Source organism: Convolutriloba macropyga, chromosome 3 (genome assembly GCF_964194025.1).
Source record: "Convolutriloba macropyga chromosome 3, txConMacr16.3, whole genome shotgun sequence".
Taxonomy (NCBI): domain Eukaryota; kingdom Metazoa; phylum Xenacoelomorpha; order Acoela; family Convolutidae; genus Convolutriloba; species Convolutriloba macropyga.
Window position 1 is genome coordinate 37,314,469 of NC_134470.1, and position 20,751 is coordinate 37,335,219.

Consider the following 20,751-nt stretch of genomic DNA (forward strand, 5'->3'; position numbering starts at 1 on the left):
GTATGGGCTGACTTCTTTGCATCGGGCCTCGTCATCTTGTAGAACACAATCTCTAATCTCCTTTAGTACTGCGTCCTTGCTAGTCAAGACTGCTAAAAACGACTTTGTAAAGAGCTGATTTAGGTTGCTCTCAAAAACTTCCTCCCTGGACAGTTCAATATCCTGAGTTTCAGGTGATGATGAGGCCTGGGTATTATTGTTGGGGTTTGCACTAGTAGTTGTTATTGGGGTTGATTGAGTGCGAAATGTTACTCTAGGGGTATGCGGAGGAGTTGTAGAGTTGGTTTGCGATGATCCATTAGCTGACATTGTTAGGTGATTTATTTTAGTTTCTAGTTTTGCGGTTAAATTACAATTGAAGTGTTTAGGCTGGACTTGCGATGCGGGTGCAGTATTATTTTGAAGCAAGTGATTTGCGTGGTAATTAAATTGAGAAATGAATGCTGAATTATAATTGCGTACTTGTGCTCGAGTAGTGGATGAATTATTTGAGGAATTTGAGTTATGCGGGTTAATTTTAGCAGGTTTGCAAGAGTGGACACGCGTCCGGTTGACTTGTATCTTGTTTTTGCTGTTTATGGGCCGCTTATGGAAAGGAATTTTATTTGAATGACTAAATAAAGATGTAATTGCGTCGCGAATGCGGGAAATTGTTGCCACCATGAATTTCTCATCATATTGAGTGACGCTTTTTGCTTTCTGGTTCGGTTGGCGCGAAATATAATCAACTAAACCCATTCGGATACCAGGAATATGCTCTATGATAAAGTCAAATGGTAACAAACGATCAATCCAACGTGTTAATCTGCTATTATAAGATTTATTGGAACGGTGAGATTTTAAAACTGAAAGAAGTGCTCTGTGATCTGTCAAAACCGTAAAAGTCTGTCCAAATAAATAATATTTAAAATATTCGATAGCCCAAACCACCCCAAGCAATTCTAGTTCGTTTATACTATAGCGTTCTTCGTTGCTATTAAGAAAGCGAGATGCAAAAGCAACTATTTTCCACCCTTCACAATCTAGTTGTTCGAGTGCAGCGCCTAAACCTTGGCGAGAGGCATCGCATTTGATGCGTATTTCCAGTGTTGGATTAAAATTAGTATTTTTAGTAGCATTTGCAATAACAGTTTTAATGTGTTCGAAATGTGTTTGATGATATTCGGCACAAAGAAATTTTTCATTTTTCTTTAACAAAGGCCGAAGAGGATGACATATTTTGGCAAGATTAGGAATAAATTTGCTTAAATGATGAACACTACCTAGGAATGAACAACATTGTTTCAATGTCTTAGGAGCTTTGATTTCAGCAATTGCTGCTGTTTTAGATTCTATGGGTTTGACACCACTTTGCGAGAATGTGAAACCAAGCCAATTTATCTGGTGTTTTGCAAAATGACATTTGCTCAAATTAATTCTGAGGTTATCAGCCTCGAGTTTCTGCAGGCAATTATAAACGTATTTGAGGTGCGATTCCTTGGTACCTTTGCTAACCACAATTATATCGTCCAAAAAACAATATGTATGAGACAACCCAAAAAGTGTATAATCCATCGCCTTTTGAAACTCTGCCGGCATATCCGTAAGTCCATAAAATCCCGTCTTAAAACGGTACGTACCGGTTGCGTCTCCGCAAATGATATTGAAATTACAATGGCGTGCGGTATCCGGATGCCAGTTTAATTGACTATATGCGTATATTAAGTCAATTGTTGAAAAATAAACCTTTTTCCCATTAGAGTCATTATTATGCTGTGAAACTGAATCAATAAGACTATCTATATTTGGCATTTGATACTTGTTCTTGTGTATCGCTTTGTTCAGAATTTTTGAATCAAGAGCTAATTTTACAGATTTGTCCTTCTTGACTGAAATTACAATCGGAGAAATAAAGTTTTTATCAGAACATTCTTGTAATTTTTCAATATGTCCTTGTTCTGTAAGTTTCTTTAGCTCGTCAGATACTTTGTCTAACAGATTTATAGGGACACGGCGACCTTTTTGGGTGTGATGGGGTATGGGATTGCTGTCATCGAAGTTGTGAGATCCGTTGATGATACTACAGCTACACAATTATCTTCATCTGATGAGTAGTTTGACTCCAAATCAGGCTCAAAATCTGCCGAAATTTGATTGACATCCTCAACTTGGTCATCTTTTTAGACATTATTGACTCGTGGCTTAGGTCTTGGGTACGAATTGGGATCTTTAGGTTTACGACAAACCTTAGCGAAATGGTTTTCAATACCACAATTTTTGCATCTCTTTCCCCGAGCGGGATTATTGCATTCATAGTTATTACGGTGTTCAGGAGTTCAACTTGATCCACAAAAGTGACAAGTTGTGGGCTTTTTCCGTGCGGTTGTATTCATAGTTGAAAAAGGAGTAGCATTCGCAATGCGCATCCGTTGTACTCGATTGACCGTTGAATGTAATTCAGCTTTGTTGGCATTCATTTTGAGTTGATTGAGGGTACCCATTTCAATATTGATTGCTATTGCTAATGCTCTATCAGGGTCTACTGTTTCTTTTAGAAGCTTTTTTTGGATATCTTCGTTCTGCATGTTTGCGATAAAAACGTCTCTGATGATAGTATCTCCTTTTTCTCCTAGATCACAATTTTCCGAAAGTTCTTTGAGATGTCCATAGAATTTCTCAATTGGTTCTCCCTTTTGTTGTTTTCGTGTAAGAAAAAGATACCGATCAAAAGTTATATTATGAATCCGAATGAAAGTTGTATTCAAAACATCCCAAAGGTTTTTGGTTGAGATTGCTTCGAGATTGATAGTCGAATTTTTCGAATTGAAGACGCGCCGCCCTTCCATTCCCAAACTCAGGTACATCAATGAAGAGGCTTTCCGATCACATAGTTTCCACGGTTTTTCTCCGCATAAGATGCCGACCGCTTCAATGCGTTGACACTGATTTTTCCACGCTGTTTTCGCCTGTTCATTGCGGGTACGTCGATCTCGTTCTGATTGTGTTGTCGGGTTGTCAACTGCCTCTTCATAAGCTGGTTCGGGAGGCAAGATAACATTTACTGGAGGGTCAGCTAGGAGAAGGTCCACTTCAATTCTTTCCCGAGCAAGAATTGCAAGTTTTAATTGCGTCCTCCAATATTCCCAGCGAAGTGGGGGTTCTAGGGTTGCCTTTTCCCAGAAGGGTTGAATTCCGAGTGGAGATTTGCCGCTGTCCTTTATTGTTGACTGCGCCATGTTATATTTAAGCTTTGCAAACAGACTTGGATGTGTGTCGCAAATACACTATCTCAAAAGGGTAATGGGAATCGCAGAGCGATTTCTTAAATAAGTGTGTTTTACAGAATTGGTTTATTGGAATCGCGATGCGAATCCACAGCTAATTTGTCTTAAGTAGATTAAGAGCGTTTGCAGAAGCAACTTGAATTCAGATTGACTAAATGAAACTATGATTACTTATAATAAAATACTGTGAACAACATATGAAATAATATAGTAGACTAGCGGGAATATTTTTATACGTGAATAATAAAAAGTCATAACTCAAGTTATAAGCGCATGATATAAATATTAAAAATAGAGGATAAAATAATTAAGTACACTTAGAGGTTTCGATATATAAGTATACATACGTATCACAAACAATTTGATTCATTCATGATGAAATCGTCCATTCTAAAACTCTGTGCTACCATTTTTGATGCAGTTGCGAATGGTGTTTTTTCTTCGTCAACAATTTTCAATGCGTAGATTTTAACAAATGGTGCATCTTGATGAATCTATTTTGTTCATCCACTTCTATTGTTTTCTGGTATCTCTCGTTCTGTAGTAATTTTCAAACAAGTTTTTTTCAAGAAAATGAAACTGACCAAGAGCTGTTAAGTAAAGGGTCTTTAATTTTAATTCCCGATTTTTCCTCAGAAGAGCGACTTCCAAATTTTACCAATTAATATTTGTAGCTGACTTCCAGATAGTGTCTGCTTGCTTCTCTTGCTGTGATTTGCTCATTACTGTGAGCTGCAAAGCTCATGTTCCACTATGCCACAACTTGCAGGCCTGATCACTAAAATGGTCAATACAAACAGCAAGATTGATGAAGTTAGCTACTTCCTTCTTGTTCATTGGACCACTTAAAGTTTTTTCAATTGTTTGAACTGCGTAGGATTCAATTTCCCTGCAATAATCGAGAGGCTGTTAAAGATCATAGTAGTCTTCTCCCAAATTGATCCCGACTTCTCCGCTGCTGAATTTTTCATTTGGCAACTCTGACAAATGACTTAATTGATTTTTCAGCTTATTGTAGTCGTATGTCCTCTCTCCTAGCTCCATTCCAGGAGGAGTAAATTAATCGAATCTAAAAACTCACTGCATTTTTTATTTTCAACAATAGAGTGATCTCTTGAATATTGATGTTTTGCGTTCTATGAGTACCCGCCATTCTAAGGACAGCACTCACTCCAAATTGACCTTTTAGTTTCTTGTTGAGGAACATCACTGTTGAGCTTTTGTTCATAAACGCATTGGTTCTCAAACCCTTTAGTTTAAATTGTTAAAGAACCAATTTGCAGGAATTTGAAACCTGATACCCGGGCTGAGGTGTCAACGCTAAAAAACGCAAAATTATGTAAGATTGGCGTTGAATGCGTAGAATTTATGTAAGATCTACGCTTAAGCGTAGATCTTACATAAATTCAACGCATTCAACGCTAATCTTACATAATTTTGCGTTGAATTTTGGCGTAGATCTTACATATTTAGCGTTGAATTTTAGCGTAGATCTTACATATTTAGCGTTGAATTTAGCGTAGATCTTACATAAATTCAACGCATTCAACGCTTATCTTACATAATTTTGCGTTGAATTTTGGCGTAGATCTTACATATTTAGCGTTGAATTTTAGCGTAGATCTTACATAAATTCAACGCATTCAACGCTAATCTTACATAATTTTGCGTTGAATTTTGGCGTAGATCTTACATATTTAGCGTTGAATTTTAGCGTAGATCTTACATATTTAGCGTTGAATTTAGCGTAGATCTTACATAAATTCAACGCATTCAACGCTAATCTTACATAATTTTGCGTTGAATTTTGGCGTAGATCTTACATATTTAGCGTTGAATTTTAGCGTAGATCTTACATAAAATCAACGCATTCAACGCTAATCTTACATAATTTTGCGTTGAATTTTGGCGTAGATCTTACATATTTAGCGTTGAATTTTAGCGTAGATCTTACATATTTAGCGTTGAATTTAGCGTAGATCTTATATAAATTCAACGCATTCAACGCTAATCTTACATAATTTTGCGTTGAATTTTGGCGTGGATCTTACATATTTAGCGTTGAATTTTAGCGTAGATCTTACATAAAATCAACGCATTCAACGCTAATCTTACATAATTTTGCGTTGAATTTTGGCGTAGATCTTTTTCGCTTATTCTGTTTTCAAAAATATAGAAATTTTATCGGGTCAAGGAGTTGTTCAAATCAAACCAAACTTGGCATGGAGTATCCCCAGTGTATGTAGAGTGAGTGACAAAAAGATATTGTGCTATAGCTTGCCTAGGAAAAAAGTTAGTATTTCATACGGAAATATCGAATAATTCGCTTATTATTCGCTTATTCTATTTTCAAAAATATAGAAATTTCATAGGGTCAAGGAGTTGTTCAAATCAAACCAAACTCGGTATGGAGTATCCCCAGTATATGTAAAGTTAGTGACAAAAAGAATTTTTGCTATAGCTTGCCTAGGAAAAAAGTCAGTTTTTCATACGGAAATTTGCGAATTTCGCAAATTACGAATTTTAAAAATAGGTCTTTTTCGTCGGGTCAAGGAGTTGTCCAAATCCGACCAAACCCGGTATGGAGTATCCCCTGTATACCTAGAGTCTAAAACAAAAAGAATTTTTGCTATAGCTTGCCTAGGAGAAAAGTTAGTTTTTCATACGGAAATATCGAATAATTCGCTTATTATTCGCTTATTCTATTTTCAAAAATATAGAAATTTCATCGCGTCAAGGAGTTGTCCAAATCCAACCAAACCCGGTATGGAGTATTCCCTGTATACCTAGAGTCTAAAACAAAAAGAATTTTTGCTATAGCTTGCCTAGGAGAAAAGTTAGTTTTTCATACGGAAATATCGACTTTTTCGCTTATTCTATTTTCAAAAATATAGAAATTTCAACGGGTCAATGAGTTGTTCAAAGTGAACCAAATTGATATCCCAGACTACCAGTACTATTTAGGCTGTAATGCAAAAAGAAAGTTTCGCCTAACTTTCCTAGAAAAAAAGTTCTTATTTCAATCGTAAGTATCGACTTATTCGCTATGTATTATTTTTGCTATGTTATAATTTGTTTTGTTTTGTTTGTTTGGTTTTCCTGGGGAGAGTCTTATAGCGCGGATTTTTGCCGTTTGCTCGGACTCAAATCTCCTATAGTTGTTTGTAACTCCGCCGTAGCCGGTCCCCAGCCCGGTTTAGAGAAGGAGGAGGGGAACACACCCAAAACATACTGGAAAATCTCAAAGTTGTTCGTTAGATCAACTGATGTTTTTTTCCGACAGTAGTAAACCTATTTTAGCTCTCTGCTGCTGGCTGGCTGTTTTCTGAGTTGACAATAAAATCAGTTGAAGCTGATTCAGGTAACTATACGATGTGGAAAAAATCGAAAAAACGTAAAGCTTTTCTTAGTGTAGATCTTACACATTTAGCGTTGAATTTAGCGTAGATCTTACATATTTAGCGTGGAATTTAGCGTAGATCTTCCATATTTCGCGTTGAATTTAGCGTAGACCTTAGTCTACGCTAAATTCAACGCTAAATATGTAAGATCTACGCTAAATTCAACGCTAAATATGTAAGATCTACGCTAAATTCAACGCTAAATGTGTAAGATCTACGCTAAATTCAACGCTAAATATGTAAGATCTACGCTAAATTCAACGCTGAATGTGTAAGATCTACGCTAAATTCAACGCTAAATATGTAAGATCTACGCTAAATTCAACGCTAAATATGTAAGATCTACGCTAAATTCAACGCTAAATGTGTAAGATCTACGCTAAATTCAACGCTAAATATGTAAGATCTACGCTAAATTCAACGCTAAATATGTAAGATCTACGCTAAATTCAACGCTAAATATGTAAGATCTGCGCTAAATTCAACGCTAAATGTGTAAGATCTACGCTAAATTCAACGCTAAATATGTAAGATCTACGCTAAATTCAACGCTAAATATGTAAGATCTACGCTAAATTCAACGCTAAATGTGTAAGATCTACGCTAAATTCAACGCTAAATATGTAAGATCTACGCTAAATTCAACGCTAAATGTGTAAGATCTACGCTAAATTCAACGCTAAATATGTAAGATCTACGCTAAATTCAACGCTAAATATGTAAGATCTACGCTAAATTGAACGCTAAATGTGTAAGATCTACGCTAAATTCAACGCTAAATATGTAAGATCAGCGGCAACTAGCGTTGACAAGTCGGAAAATTCACCGCAATTTTCTTACATAATTTTGCGTTGAATGCGTTGAATTTTAAGACAAAAATTCAACGCATTCAACGCAAAATTATGTAAGAAAATTGCGGTGAATTTTCCGACTTGTCAACGCTAGTTGCCGCTGATCTTACATAATTTTGGCCAAATTCCTCGGCCCGGGTAGTCGGGTTTGACATGAGAGGCAGAATTTATGTTTGAGACCTCCGACTTTCCACCTGGTACTTTTTCTGAAATAGTTCAGAGGGTTTGGAGTTCATTATTGCTATAGTGTTGTTGGGTCATCATTGATAAATATAACTGAGAACAGTGTCAGAAAAATTATTATCATTTCGACAGCCCCCAAAAATAGTGGTTGGTTGCTTCATCAAAGGATTTAATCAGAAATCCAATCAAACCCGTAACTTGCAAATAATCATTAAAAAGATCAAAAATTATTGGGCCTAATCCATTGTCTTGAGGTATCCCTATATTCGTTGTTCTGGACTCTGAGTTTCTGCCAAAAGAGAGTCTTAGTCGTAACAAATTGTTTTGTTCCATCCAGGAAAATGGCAAAGTTTTCAGTATATTAAAAGGTACTTCTCGAACTGAAAAAGTTCTGCCGAAAATCAAATTATGATAATTCTTATCAAAAAATTTTACAGGATCCAGTGAGAAAGTGTGCACGTAATCAAACTACTGAGTGCTAAGGTCACGGCAAAATCGTAGCAATTTCAACAAAGCCATGTCAACTCACGGGGTCCAGCGAAATTAGCTTTCCAAAATTTTTGGAGATACAGCACGCACAGCAAACTGATTGGACGATAACAGCAAACATCAGATTTGCTTGCATCTTAAAAAATCGGTGAAACTTCACTAATCTTCCACCCGGGTCGAGGTGTCACCGCTAAAAATCGCTAAAAGATGTAAGATTTGCGGTGAATTTGAGTAAAAGTGTAAGATTTGCGTTCAATGCGATGAAAGCGGTGAAAAAAAACTTTTAAGCGGTGAAAATTTTTTTTTCAGCGCTTAAGCGGTGAAAGAAAATTTTTCACCGCTACAAGCAGGATGCGGTGAAGAAAAATTTTTCACCGCTACCACCAGAATGCGGTGAAAAAAAATTTTTCACCGCTACCAGCAGAATGCGGTGAAAAAAAATTTTTCACCGCTAAAATCGCAAATCTTACAAAAATTTAACGCGCTAATTTCAACGCTTATCTTATATTCACAGGAAATATCATTGAAGTAAGTGACAGATGGCGCAGTAGAGTACGAAGTTGGTCACACACATGAGGTAGAGGTTCGAACCCTTGTACGGCAGTTTCTTTTTTGTAAGAATTCCGGTGAATGCGGTGAAAAAAAATTTTTCACCGCAAAATTCAACGCTATTCTTACAAAAATTCACCGCTTTCAGCGCATTCAACGCTAAAAGATGCGGGCGCTTTGCGGTGAAAAAAGTTTTTTTTCACCGCTATTCACCGCTAATCTTACATTATTTTTTGTGAAAACCTCGACCCGGGCAGCGCTGTAGAAACTAACCATTCTATACTATGGTTTGAAAATTTAGGGGCTTGGTAATCGATTTCGGGCAATATTTCAGAATAATTTTACTGATATTGTCTGGCCCAGTTGACTTATTTAGTCGTAGACTTTTGAGAACAGCTGAGATGGCGCGTCATTATTTTCTTGTATTATATTTAGTTTACTGCTGAAAAGATTGATTTTATACGTTTGATGTTCGGTGTGAATACGCTCCTAAAAAAACAACTAAATAGGTTTGCATTTTACTTGTCATTTTCCGCTTTTGAAGAGCTGTCTTTCAATTTCGCCGGAATTTTGGGGACACTTTTCTATAGATTTTTTGTGTGAAGTATATTTGAACGCTATCCAATATTCTGGCTCTGAACATACCTTCCTCAAATACAGATTAATCAGCAGCAATTGAATCTTTGTTTGGGCGGAGAGAGAGAGAGAGAGAGAGAGAGAGAGAGAGAGAGAGAGATAGAGAGAGAATTTAGGATTCTGTTTCGTTCAGCCGGCATTAGCACTCGTTATTGAATTGTAGAATGAATTTGAACATTCTTGCAGCCGGCACAATTGCAAAACAAGGTCAAGGAACAGGAGCTAACATTGAATAGCAAGTTAGCAGGAGCTAACATTGAAGTAGAAAGTTTTGAGTAAACGCCAGTAAAACTTTTGTTAAGAGCTGTTATCGATGTCCTTTAGTTCAATCTTTGAGCATTTCCTGATGTTATTTAGTAGTTGCTGGATATCACCCAAAAATGTCATCAATTTCTTGTAACTGCTATAAGCACATTTTCCGTGTAATCATTGCAGTTTCATTTAATTTTATAACAAAATTGATGTTATAATTGCACCGAAATAGTGTTAAAAGCGTTAGCGAGTCAAGGACTTTGAGGCAATAAGACAACGGCAGACGCTTGAAATCTCATAGTATTTTAATTAACTTGCAAACCAGTAAAAATCACACCATGGCTTCCTTTTGAATACGTTTTGTTTGATTGAATTCAGTTTTATTTCAAGCCAAACCATTGAATAACAGCTGATAACTGGTGGGATATATCCCAAGTAAGTTTAGGTGTTGTTCTAATGTTCGATAAAACGTCAACGTTACGTTCAAGCAAATAGAACGCTTTTCACGAAGCTTTTTTGCTGTTTGCTTTCGCTACAGTTTGGAAGACATTATCACGCCCTGGTCAATTCTTCCATTTTTGCGCGCCTGGATTTTAAATTGATGTTTGCTTTCCTCTTGTTGTTGTTTTACCGGTAAAATATAGCATTTGGATTCATTCACAATCATTTCAATTTATTCGCCTCAGCTAGCTGTGGCATCAAGATCTGATTGGATATCTGCTGGTAGTATTGTTAAAAAATTAAAGTAATCAGCATACCAACAATTTTTAAGCACTTTCACTCGCTTCGGTATATCGTTCACATGAATAATCAAAATTAGAAAACCTAATAGTGACCTCGCGGGGCAACGACATTAACTGCAACAGTTTCGAATTTATATTCGTTTAGGTTGACGCATTATTGGCTTTCATTAAGTTAGCGAGATATTATTCTCAGACACTTACCAATAATCTACAGCTTCTTACTTTTTTTTGCAAATGAGTAATTGTGTGATACACTGCCAAAGGCTTTGTGAAAAGGAGTTATGGCTGAAATATTTCAAAAGTTTCATTATTAGTTTAATTCACTAAAACCCTGCAGACATTACAGAGTAAACTCATTGCCCTGTAGTTCTCAATCATTGCTGGGTTTTCGCCTTGGAAAATCAGGAATATTTCGCTCGTTTTCCAATATAATGGAAAACTCTCTTTTTGTAATTAGCTCGTACAACTTTAAGAGGTAATTTTGAATGTATTGGCAGGTTTTTCAACACCTTTACAACAATATTGTCAGGTCCAGACGCCTTATTGTTCTGAAGTTTGGCCAGTGTTTCTCTGATTTTTTCTGCATTGAGTTCCATTTAAACTTTTTTTCTGTTACTCGTTTTTATAGTGATTGCGATACTTTTTGTGAAAACACAGGAAGAAAAATCAGTGAAACATTTGCATTACAATCTATCTTCATCATTTTTTTAAGTACGACAGGACATTTTTTTCCAAATATCTATTGCATATATATGACCGATGATAAAGATCATGGCTCTGAAAATACCATCTTCAAATATTTATTGATCAAACGCAGTTGAATCTTTGTTTTGGGAAAGAGAGAGATAGACTTCCGGCTTCTGTTTTGTTCACACGGTGGTAACACCCGTCATTGAAATTTAATACGTACAATTTTCTGAAATATGTTGCAGCCGCCACACATACAGAACAAAGTCCAGGAACAGGAGCTAACATGTGAGTAGCAGTTGTTAAATCAACTCCAATAAATTTTTGTTATGTTCTATTATCAATGTCATTTGGTTCAATATTTGAGCATTTCCTGATATTATGAAGTATTTGCTGGCTATCATCCAAAATATTACTTCAATTTATTGTGCAATTTTTATCAGTTGTTAAAAGCTCGTTTTGTTGTGTATTCTTTGCAATTTCATTAACTTAATAACCAATTTGATGTTAAAATTGCCCTCCAATAGTGTTATAGTGTCGTGGAGTTTTATGCAGTACGACAACGGCAGAGACTTGAATTCTGATACTTTTTTTGTAATTCATTTCCCAACTACTAAAAATCCACACAGTGGCTTTCTTTTGGATACATTCTATTTGTGTGAATTCATTTTTAATTACAAAGAAAACTATTGAATCATAGCTGATACCTGGGGGGATATATCCCACATGAAATTATTTTGTCCCAGATTTTGTTCCAATGTTCGCTAAAAATGTTTGCGCCCGGATTTTATATTGATGATTGCTTTTCTGTTTTTTATTTACGTGTAAAATAAAGCATTTGGATTCATTCAGATTTTTAAAATTTTTTCGCACTAGCTTACTGTGCGATTGGATATCTGCTCCGATTGGATATCTGCTGGCTGTGTTGTTAAAAAATTAAAATCATCACCATACCCAACTTTCATTCGCTTCGGTATATCGTTCACAATTATAATAAAAAATATAGGACCTAATAGTGACCTTGCGGGACGCTGCCATTAACTGCAACAATTTCAAAATTATATTCAATTAGGTTGACGTATTATTTGCTATCAATGAGTTAGCAAGCTATTATTCTCAGAGAATTATCAACGATCTACAGCTCTTCGCTTTTTTGCAAAAAACTATTTGTGATAAACTGTCGAAGGTTTTCTAACTATCTAAGTAGAGCAGTTTTCTAAATATCTAAGTAGAGCACAGATAACTCGTTTTTTTCTTTTTAATCAAGATTTTTGAATATACAGTCGAGGAAAAGCAAAAGCAGCGTCACCACAGACATATTTCTCCGAAATTTTTGTTGGAGTTAAGGAGATATGGCCGATCTATTTCGAAAGCTTCTTTAACAGTTAACTTCCCTAAAAATTTATAGTCATAACAGGGTAAACTCATTGTCCTGTTGTTCTCAGTCATTGCTCGGTTTATGCCTTTGATAATTAGGAATAATTTGTTCGTTTTCCAATAAGATGGGAAATACCCTTTGTCTAATTAGCTCGTAAAACTGTAGGCAGAACTTTTGAAATAATTGGCATGTTTTTCAAGACCTTTACAACAAAATTATTAGCTCCACATGCTTTATTGGTCTGAATTATAGCCAGTGTTTCTCTTATTTTTTCTCCATTTAGTTTCATTTTAATTTTTTTTGTTTTGTTTTACTCGTTTTTATCGTGATTGTGATGTTTTTTACAAAAAAATTGGAAGCAAAATTAGAAAAACAATTGCAAGTCAATCTATCGTCATCGTTTTTTTAGTCTGATATTATATTTTTTCTGGATATATATTGCATAGAGAGAAGTAACAGTAAGAATTGTATGTGAACGATACTAAACATCCTGGCTCAGGAAATACCTTCCACAAAAACACATTGATCAAACGCAAATGAATCTTTGTTTTGGGAAAAAGAGAGTGAGAGAGAGTGAGTTTAGGCTTTTTTTTGTGCGCACGGCTGGAGAGCACCCGTCATTGAATTTTATAGTGGACAATTCTCTGGACTGTTCTGCAGACATCACATTTACAGAACACGGTCCAGGAACAAGAGCTAAAATTTGAGTAGCAGCTTTTATCAATGTCTTTTAGTTCAATTTTCGAGCATCTGCTGATAATATTCAGTAGTTGCTGGATATCACCAAAAAATCTCATAGGTTTCTAGTGCGATATTTATTAATTGCTATAAGCACATTTTTTGTGTATTCATTGCATTTCATTTATTTTTTAAACGAATTTGATGTTATAATTGCCCTTCAGTAGAGACAAAGTGTCGTTGAGTTTGAAGCAGCACGACAGTGGCAGAAGCTTGAAATCTGATAGCCTCTTTTGTAATTCATTTCCCAACTACTAAAAATCCACTCACTGGCTTTGTTTTGATCACGTTCTACTAGTTTGCATTCAGTTTTATTTAACAAGAACCTTGAAGCATAGCTAATAAATGGTAGGATATATCCCAAATGGGATTAGGTTTTGTTCTAATGTTCGCTAAAACAGAAATGGCACGCTTAGGAGAATAGAACACTGTTCAATATCTTTGGCAAGGTTTTTTTTTGCTTTTGGCTTTCCAGGACATTTTTTTGCACATTATCACGCCAAGATCAGTTTGTTTGTCCATTCTTGTGAGCCCGGTATTGAAGATGATTTTGCTTTTCTGTTATTGTTCGGCTGGTAAAATATAGCATTTGGGTCTTTGAGACTGATTTCATTTTTTTTGCACTAGCTTCCTGTGGCTTCAAAATCTGATTGCATATCTGCTGATTGTTTTATTGTTAACCTAAAGGCATCATTATATCCAAAACTTTTGCGCACCCTCACTCGTTTTGGTAGATTGCTCACTTTTATAATACAAAATAGAAGAGTTATTAGTGACCTTGCTGGCCACTGCCATTAACTGCAACAGTTTCGGATTTACCTTCTTTTAGGTTAACTTTTTGTTTGGTTTCAGTGAGTTAGCAAGCTATTATTTTCAGACAGCTGCCAACAATCTGCAGCATTTCACTTTTTTGCAAGTAATTAATTGTATGATACACTGATGAAGGCCTTCTAAAAATCTAAGTAGAGCAAAAATAATTCATTTTATTTTTCATTGAGGTCTTTGAAGAGACAACCAAAAAAAAAACAATAGCAGCGTCACCACCGAACTATTTCTTTTTTATCACTGTTTAGAGTTAAGGAGATATGGATGAACTTTATTGGAATTTTCACTAATAATTAATTCTGCTAGAATGTTTGAGACAATAAAAAGTAAACTGATTGGCCTGTAGTTCTCATTCATTTCTCAGTTTTCCTTTTATAAAGATAGGATTATTGCGCTTGTTTTCCAATATAAAGAAAAATACCCTTTTTCCAAGTAGCTTGGAAAATTGTAAGCAGTATTTTTAAACGAATTGGCAGGTTTTTTGAGACGTTTTTAACAATATTATCAGGTCCACTTGCTTTATTGTTCTGAAGTTCTGCCTGCGTTTTTTATTTTTTGAATGAATTTCATTTTGTTACCTTATGTTTTGTGTAACTCTTTTTCATCGTGATTGTATTAATTTTAAGGAAAAAACAGGAAGAAAAATCAGTAGAGCATTTGCTTTTCAATCCATCTTCATTGTTTTTTTAGTCTGGTGGGACATATTTTCAGGATATCTTCTGCGTACAAAGACAGATTTCAGGTGTTTTGTAGGTCAGAGAATCCCCTATCTTGAAATAATTTATTTTTCAATGTCCACTTGATCTTGTTTCAGCTGATCTCTATACTTCATTTCTGTTTTTATTTTAATCAGATTGCTTCGTTAGATATGACTATGATTTTCATGAGCTGGGAGGTTTCCTTTTTGACGCGTTACATCTACTCAATGTGATACTTGAACCAAATTTGATATTGATTTAAAAAGGATTGTCAATTTAAAAATTTCTTACGAACGTTTTCGAACTCTGAGTTCATCGTCAGGTTATAAACAATACAAAATGCGAAATTGAAAAGCCAGAAAATTTATTTAAAAAGACAGGATATTAGTTTAGCCTCAACAAAATTGGTTTAAAGGAGTTACATAACTAAATGCGGAGGCTCTTGTATGTCATATTGCTATATTGCTACTGCAAAAATGATGGACTGATAAAAGGTGGAATAATAAGCAATATCAAAATTGCTTAATATACCCCATCTTACTAATCCATCGTTGTTGCAGTAGCAATATAGCAATATAGTTTTGTAACTACTTTAGATCAATTTTGTTGAGATTAATTTTGTTAAGTCTCGTAATCAGATTTAAAATAATTATCGATTTCAATATTTGTTTCATTGTTTATTACTTCTTCTGTTAGTCACGAATATGCAAAGTATCTGTGCTGCTTCTGTTTTATGACTTCTTGGCCATTTTCTTCAATTAATTTCGAAGCAGTTTTGTTCTGGTGTTCATTTTAAAAACTTCCTTAATTGAACTACAACTATTCAATTTTTTAAGCATAGGGCTATAAATTATCGAGAACGTTAATCATTGATCTTTGAGTCCCCCTTTATATGCTTAGTTTTTGTGAGTAGTAGCAGCAGCAGAATAATCAGATTGTTGAGTTTTTTGGCTGTATTTTGACAACCAAAGGCTTGCTTGCCTTCTTAAGTTGTACTATTTTTGAAAAATGTTTAAAATTGCAAAAAAATCGTCGATATATTTTGGTGATTATCAGTTTTTTGATCAGTTAGTCGGATAGTAAGATAAAAAAGAGGTCCTTCACTGTGTTTGTTGACTGTTAACCATGTTTCGGCTCAGAATATCTAGGTTTCGGACGGACAATATCTATGACGGACAATTAGCACATTTGTTTCTGCTTTTGAGGTCTTGATTTTTTACTTTGAAAATTAGAATTTTTTGTTTGATTTTGATGGTCAGTCTCCTGTGACTGTAGTTTTTTTCGTTTTTGTTTAAGTTTAGGGCGAACCAGGACTTTTGTTTATGTTTTTAGTAGTAGCAGTAGTAGTAGTAGTAGTAGTAGTAGTAGTAGTAGTAGTAGTAGTAGTAGTAGTAGTAGTAGTAGTAGTAGTAGTAGTAGGAGTAGTAGTAGTAGTAGTAGTAGTAGTAGTAGTAGTAGTAGTAGTAGTAGTATTAGTAGTAGTAGTGGTAGCAGTAGAAGTAGTAGTGGTAGCAGTAGAAGTAGCAGTAAAAGACTTAATTCCTTTTTTAAGATAGGGTTTAAGAAAGCACGCATGTATGACTTATGCACAACAAAATGTACAATAACGCTTGCCAAAATGTGAACAAAAAAAGTTCATATCATAGAAATATGTTGCTCTGGATTTCAAGTAATTGATGACGGAATGTTTCAGTTTTCTATAGGATTTCAAATGAACAGATTTTCAACCGGATGAGCTCGTTTGCAGCTCGAGTTGCTCGGATGAAAAAAGTTGTCTTCAGAAGAGATCTTGCGTGCTGTAGAAACGCGAAACAGTCCATTCGAGGAAGATAGTGTTGGCAAAGATTTGAATGGAAAGTTACACTGTACATCTACGGCCCCGTTGTGAAGCTTCCCAAGGAAAAAAAATGTCATCTCTGATTAAACTGAAACACGCAGGAAGTAACTGAAGTGACTCTAAGCCTGAAACAAATGATGAGCAGCGTATTATCCAACGAAGGACTTTATACGTTCAATGTTCATGTTGGTGTAGCATAGTTGAGGACGGAGAACAAGACCAACGTATAATAAAATAGGCAGGATAGAGGATCTATATAGCAACATTTTCTTGTGACTCGGCAGTGAAAAGGGGATATTGAGCTTCAGGAAATTAAATGATCTGTTGCATTTTATAGGCTTTGAATCTGGGTGAGCTTTCCAGGATAGCGTACTAGACACAATGAAACCCAGATCTTCGATTTGTTTGATGAAATGTAAGTATTCAGAACCTAAAAGAAACTGGGCAGAGACTCATCATGACCACCAAAATTAACAGCTTTACCCATTGATGGATTGAAATGGGGACCATTTAAATTACACCAGTTAAATAAGGAGTTGATCCCTTCTTGCACAAGGGAGAACAATGAGGTTCTAACAATTTTCAGGTCATCAGCAAAAAAATAAAAACAATTGTTTGCAACATCATAAGCCATGTCATTAACAAAAATAGTGAATAACAAAGGAGTTACGAACACGCTGCCCAGAGGAAGTCCAGAAGTAGCCGGTAAACGAGAAGAAAAAATTTGGTTAATTTTTAAGCATTTAGAACGGTTCGTTAGATAAGCTTTAAAAGGTTGAGAAAAGCTGAGTCAAAATCAAAATTCACAAGCATAAACAAAAGTATTTGATGAGACATAGAGTCAAAAGCTTTACTTACGTATAAGTAGATAGAAATGGCAGGAGAATTGGTATCACGAGCTGAATAAACAGAACCAAGATACATCATCTGACTGATTGTACTAGGTGATTTCATAAATCCATGTTCTTCACGTTTGATTTGATGCCTTATCTTTGGGTAAAAAAAATTGAACAATAATCTTTCAAGTAACAAGGAAAGTTTAGGGATGATACTAATGGGATGAGAGTTCGAAATATCATTGTGAGGATCAAATTTATGTAAGGATGGAACGTGTGCTATTTTTTCAAACATCAGGCCAATATTGCGTTTTAGCAATCCAGAACAATAACTGATTTCCTGTCTTCAGAATTTCAGAATTTTTTAACTTGGTTTATTAGCCTTCTTCACATTTGTTTCATTTTGTTTTCTGTTTCTCTTTCGTCTATAGTAAACTGGTTGCTAATTAATACAAGCTCGCCATAATTTATCAGTTTTCTTAGGGACAGCACTATAAGTCTCCTTGCATAATCATTACCTTTCTTCATCACCACTCGGGTTCGCTACTTACCTTCAAGGAATAGACTCGTTAGACACCTATACAATTCATTGGAATGTTGTGTGCTTCAATACGGCTTTTACTTCTTTCAAGTAGTGCTCGTGTCTGTCTTTTTCATTTCAGTTTTTTTAAATTTAATTGAGGTAAGCGTCGCAATCTAACTTAAAGGTATTGTTTTCACTAAGAGGGTTTTTGAACGATGGCTTTTATATTAGTTTGAGCTCAGCAGTGTAAGCTGTGTTATCAGTACTTATAGCTTTAATTTCATGCGGCTCTTTGTTTAACGATAGGTTGTTTGCACTTATCTCTGCTCTCACTTCCTCATTTTCGGTCTGCAGTTTACGGATCTTTTCACTGTAATTCGGTCTTAAAACTGTAATTCATCAGTTAAAAAATCTTTCTTTTTCAAAATCCACTTAAATTCGGCAGACTAGGAGTATGTTTTCAATAGTACTGCCTGTTTTCAATAGTACTGTCATAGGATCAGCGACAAGAAAGATGACTCAAATTCGGACGTGATCACGTACAAAAGGACAAAATTAAGTTTTGCTCTTTTGCGTAGCTCCATACTCTGCCTCTGTGGCGCTCGCTCCATTCACTGGCGCCCTACAGTAGAAGCATCAATAGGACCCATTGCAGAGGGATGACTGTTGTGCTAAATGCTTTATATTTTTTCTAATCTTGATTCAAACATTGTTTTGTTCTCTGTTTTGTTTATAATTCTGATGCTTTATTTTCTTTATCTTTTTCATCTGATGCTTAAAAGAATAGTACTGCCTATTCCAAAAATTGCCTCTTCTGAAATTCACACGTACTTTGTAGTTAGGTAAAACATGCAAAGTTTGGATTGAAAGTCTCTCGAGTTCCCTTTGCTTTGTTGACTTTTCATTGAGTGCTAAGGTCAAGGCAAAAATCGTAGCAATTTCAACAAAACCATGTCAATTCACGGGGTCCAGCGAAAATAGTTTTCCAAAATTTTGAATATATATATATATATATATATATATATATATATATATAATAGCACGCATAGGGAATCGGTAAGGAAGGATTAAAATAAATATAGGATATCAAGGAATAAGCAAAAGGAATAAAGTTAAGCAGCCAAAATGTCAGTGCAACCTTCCCTCCTCCACGACAGCTTGAAGGGAAATTATCGTGGCATTTACCTTCTTAGCATCGTTTTTAAAAATTTAGAGGCAATTCTGAAGAAGAGGATCCAACCTGCCTACGAAACAGTCGCCCGCAAGAATCAAGCGGGCTTCAAGGGGAAGCGCGGTTGCCGCGACCAAATCTTTGCAATCAGGCAAATAGTTGAGCAAAGATACGAGTTCGCCCGGCAGACCGTATTAGTCTTCATTGACTTCAAACTTGTATACGACAGCGTCAATCGTGAGACCATCTGGCGCATACTCGAAAGTCACGGACTCCCGCCCAAGCTCATTCAGGTACTTCGAGCAATGTACACATAAACCTTCAGCACAGTAAGAGTGAAAAATTCACTATCGAAACCTTTCGCGATCGTCTCTGGAGTTAGACAGGGCTCGATATTTGCGCCTTTCTTATTTAACCTTGTTATTGACTGGGCACTGCATGAAGTCACCGAAAAGCAGCTCCTCGGCATCGCTCTCGACGATTTGATAATAACTGATCTTGACTTCGCCGATGATATCTGCCTACTAGACGACAACATAGCCGATGCGCAGACACTTCTCGATCTAGTTACAAAGGCTGCTGCAAAATGTTAGCTTGAAATAAACATCTCCAAGGCCAGGTTCTGCTCAACTTGTCCCGAGGACCAAATGATCTGTAACGGAAAACCGATTGAAAATGTCGATTCCTTCACTTACCTGGGCAGCAACCTCCAACTTGATGGTGATGTATCCCACGAAGTCCGAACCCGTCTTGGCAAGGCGACAGGCCGCCTTAAACAGCTCGACAGGCTTTGGAAACAAAGATCCGAGAATCAAAGCTAGAAGCATGTGTCCAAAACGTACTGCTGTACGGTTGTGAATCCTGGCCCGTAAAAATCTCTGACACTCACCGCCTTGATTCCTGCAGCCGAAGAAGCCTCACCAAACTCCGTGTAGCAGCGGAAGACATCAGTACCACCATACAAAAGCGAAGGCTGACATGGTTGGAGCATGGATCCAGACACGATACCTAAAGCAATCCTCGAATTTGAGAAAGCTGACAATTGGACACGACCCCCCGGAGGAACGAAGGATACATGGAGGCGTTTAGTGAAGAAAGAGCTCCAAACCTTCCTGAAACGCCTCAAAATGACTCACAAGAAGTGGTAGTCTTGCTGGTTCGATATCGCCAAGGAGACCGCACAGAATCGGCGTCAGTGGAGAGCCATCGTGAGAGACGTTCATATGGCGGGAAATGGGCAGTAATGCTCGTAATGCCCTACAAGAGACAAGAGAACACAGCTCCTCAGAAGTGCGAAGCTGATTCGTTTGGATGTAGCTTATAGTGTCGGCGTACGGCTCTCCGCGTTTTTCGCTGATCCTGGTTGCGAGTTGTTTCATAACCCGCGATGCTGATGGCGCAGCATCGCCCGAGCAAGCAAAAAACAGTGCGTTGAAACTGCTGTGTTCGGTTTCGGGGATTTGCTCTTCGTACTTATTTGGCTTTGAATCTTTTAATAGCTTAAAACTCAAAAGACTAGGATTAGTCGAAAGGAGATAGTGCTGGAACAGGAGTAGATATGGCCGCGGTCTCCTAACGCAAGGAGCCTATTTCTTGTTTCACAATAAAGAGAACAATAAAGGGCCGTATACACCATCGGGCATCGATGGATATAGGTCGAAAAATAAGGCATGATGAGTAGCACTTAGTAG

At 36.3% G+C, this 20,751-nt stretch overlaps 1 protein-coding gene across 1 annotated transcript in view; it reads right to left on the bottom strand.

The window, feature by feature from the left end:
* Positions 1 to 20,751, bottom strand: part of LOC142336181 (uncharacterized) — a 545,590-nt gene that overhangs the window by 363,811 nt on the left and 161,028 nt on the right. The gene's annotated exons all lie outside the window — the stretch shown is intronic.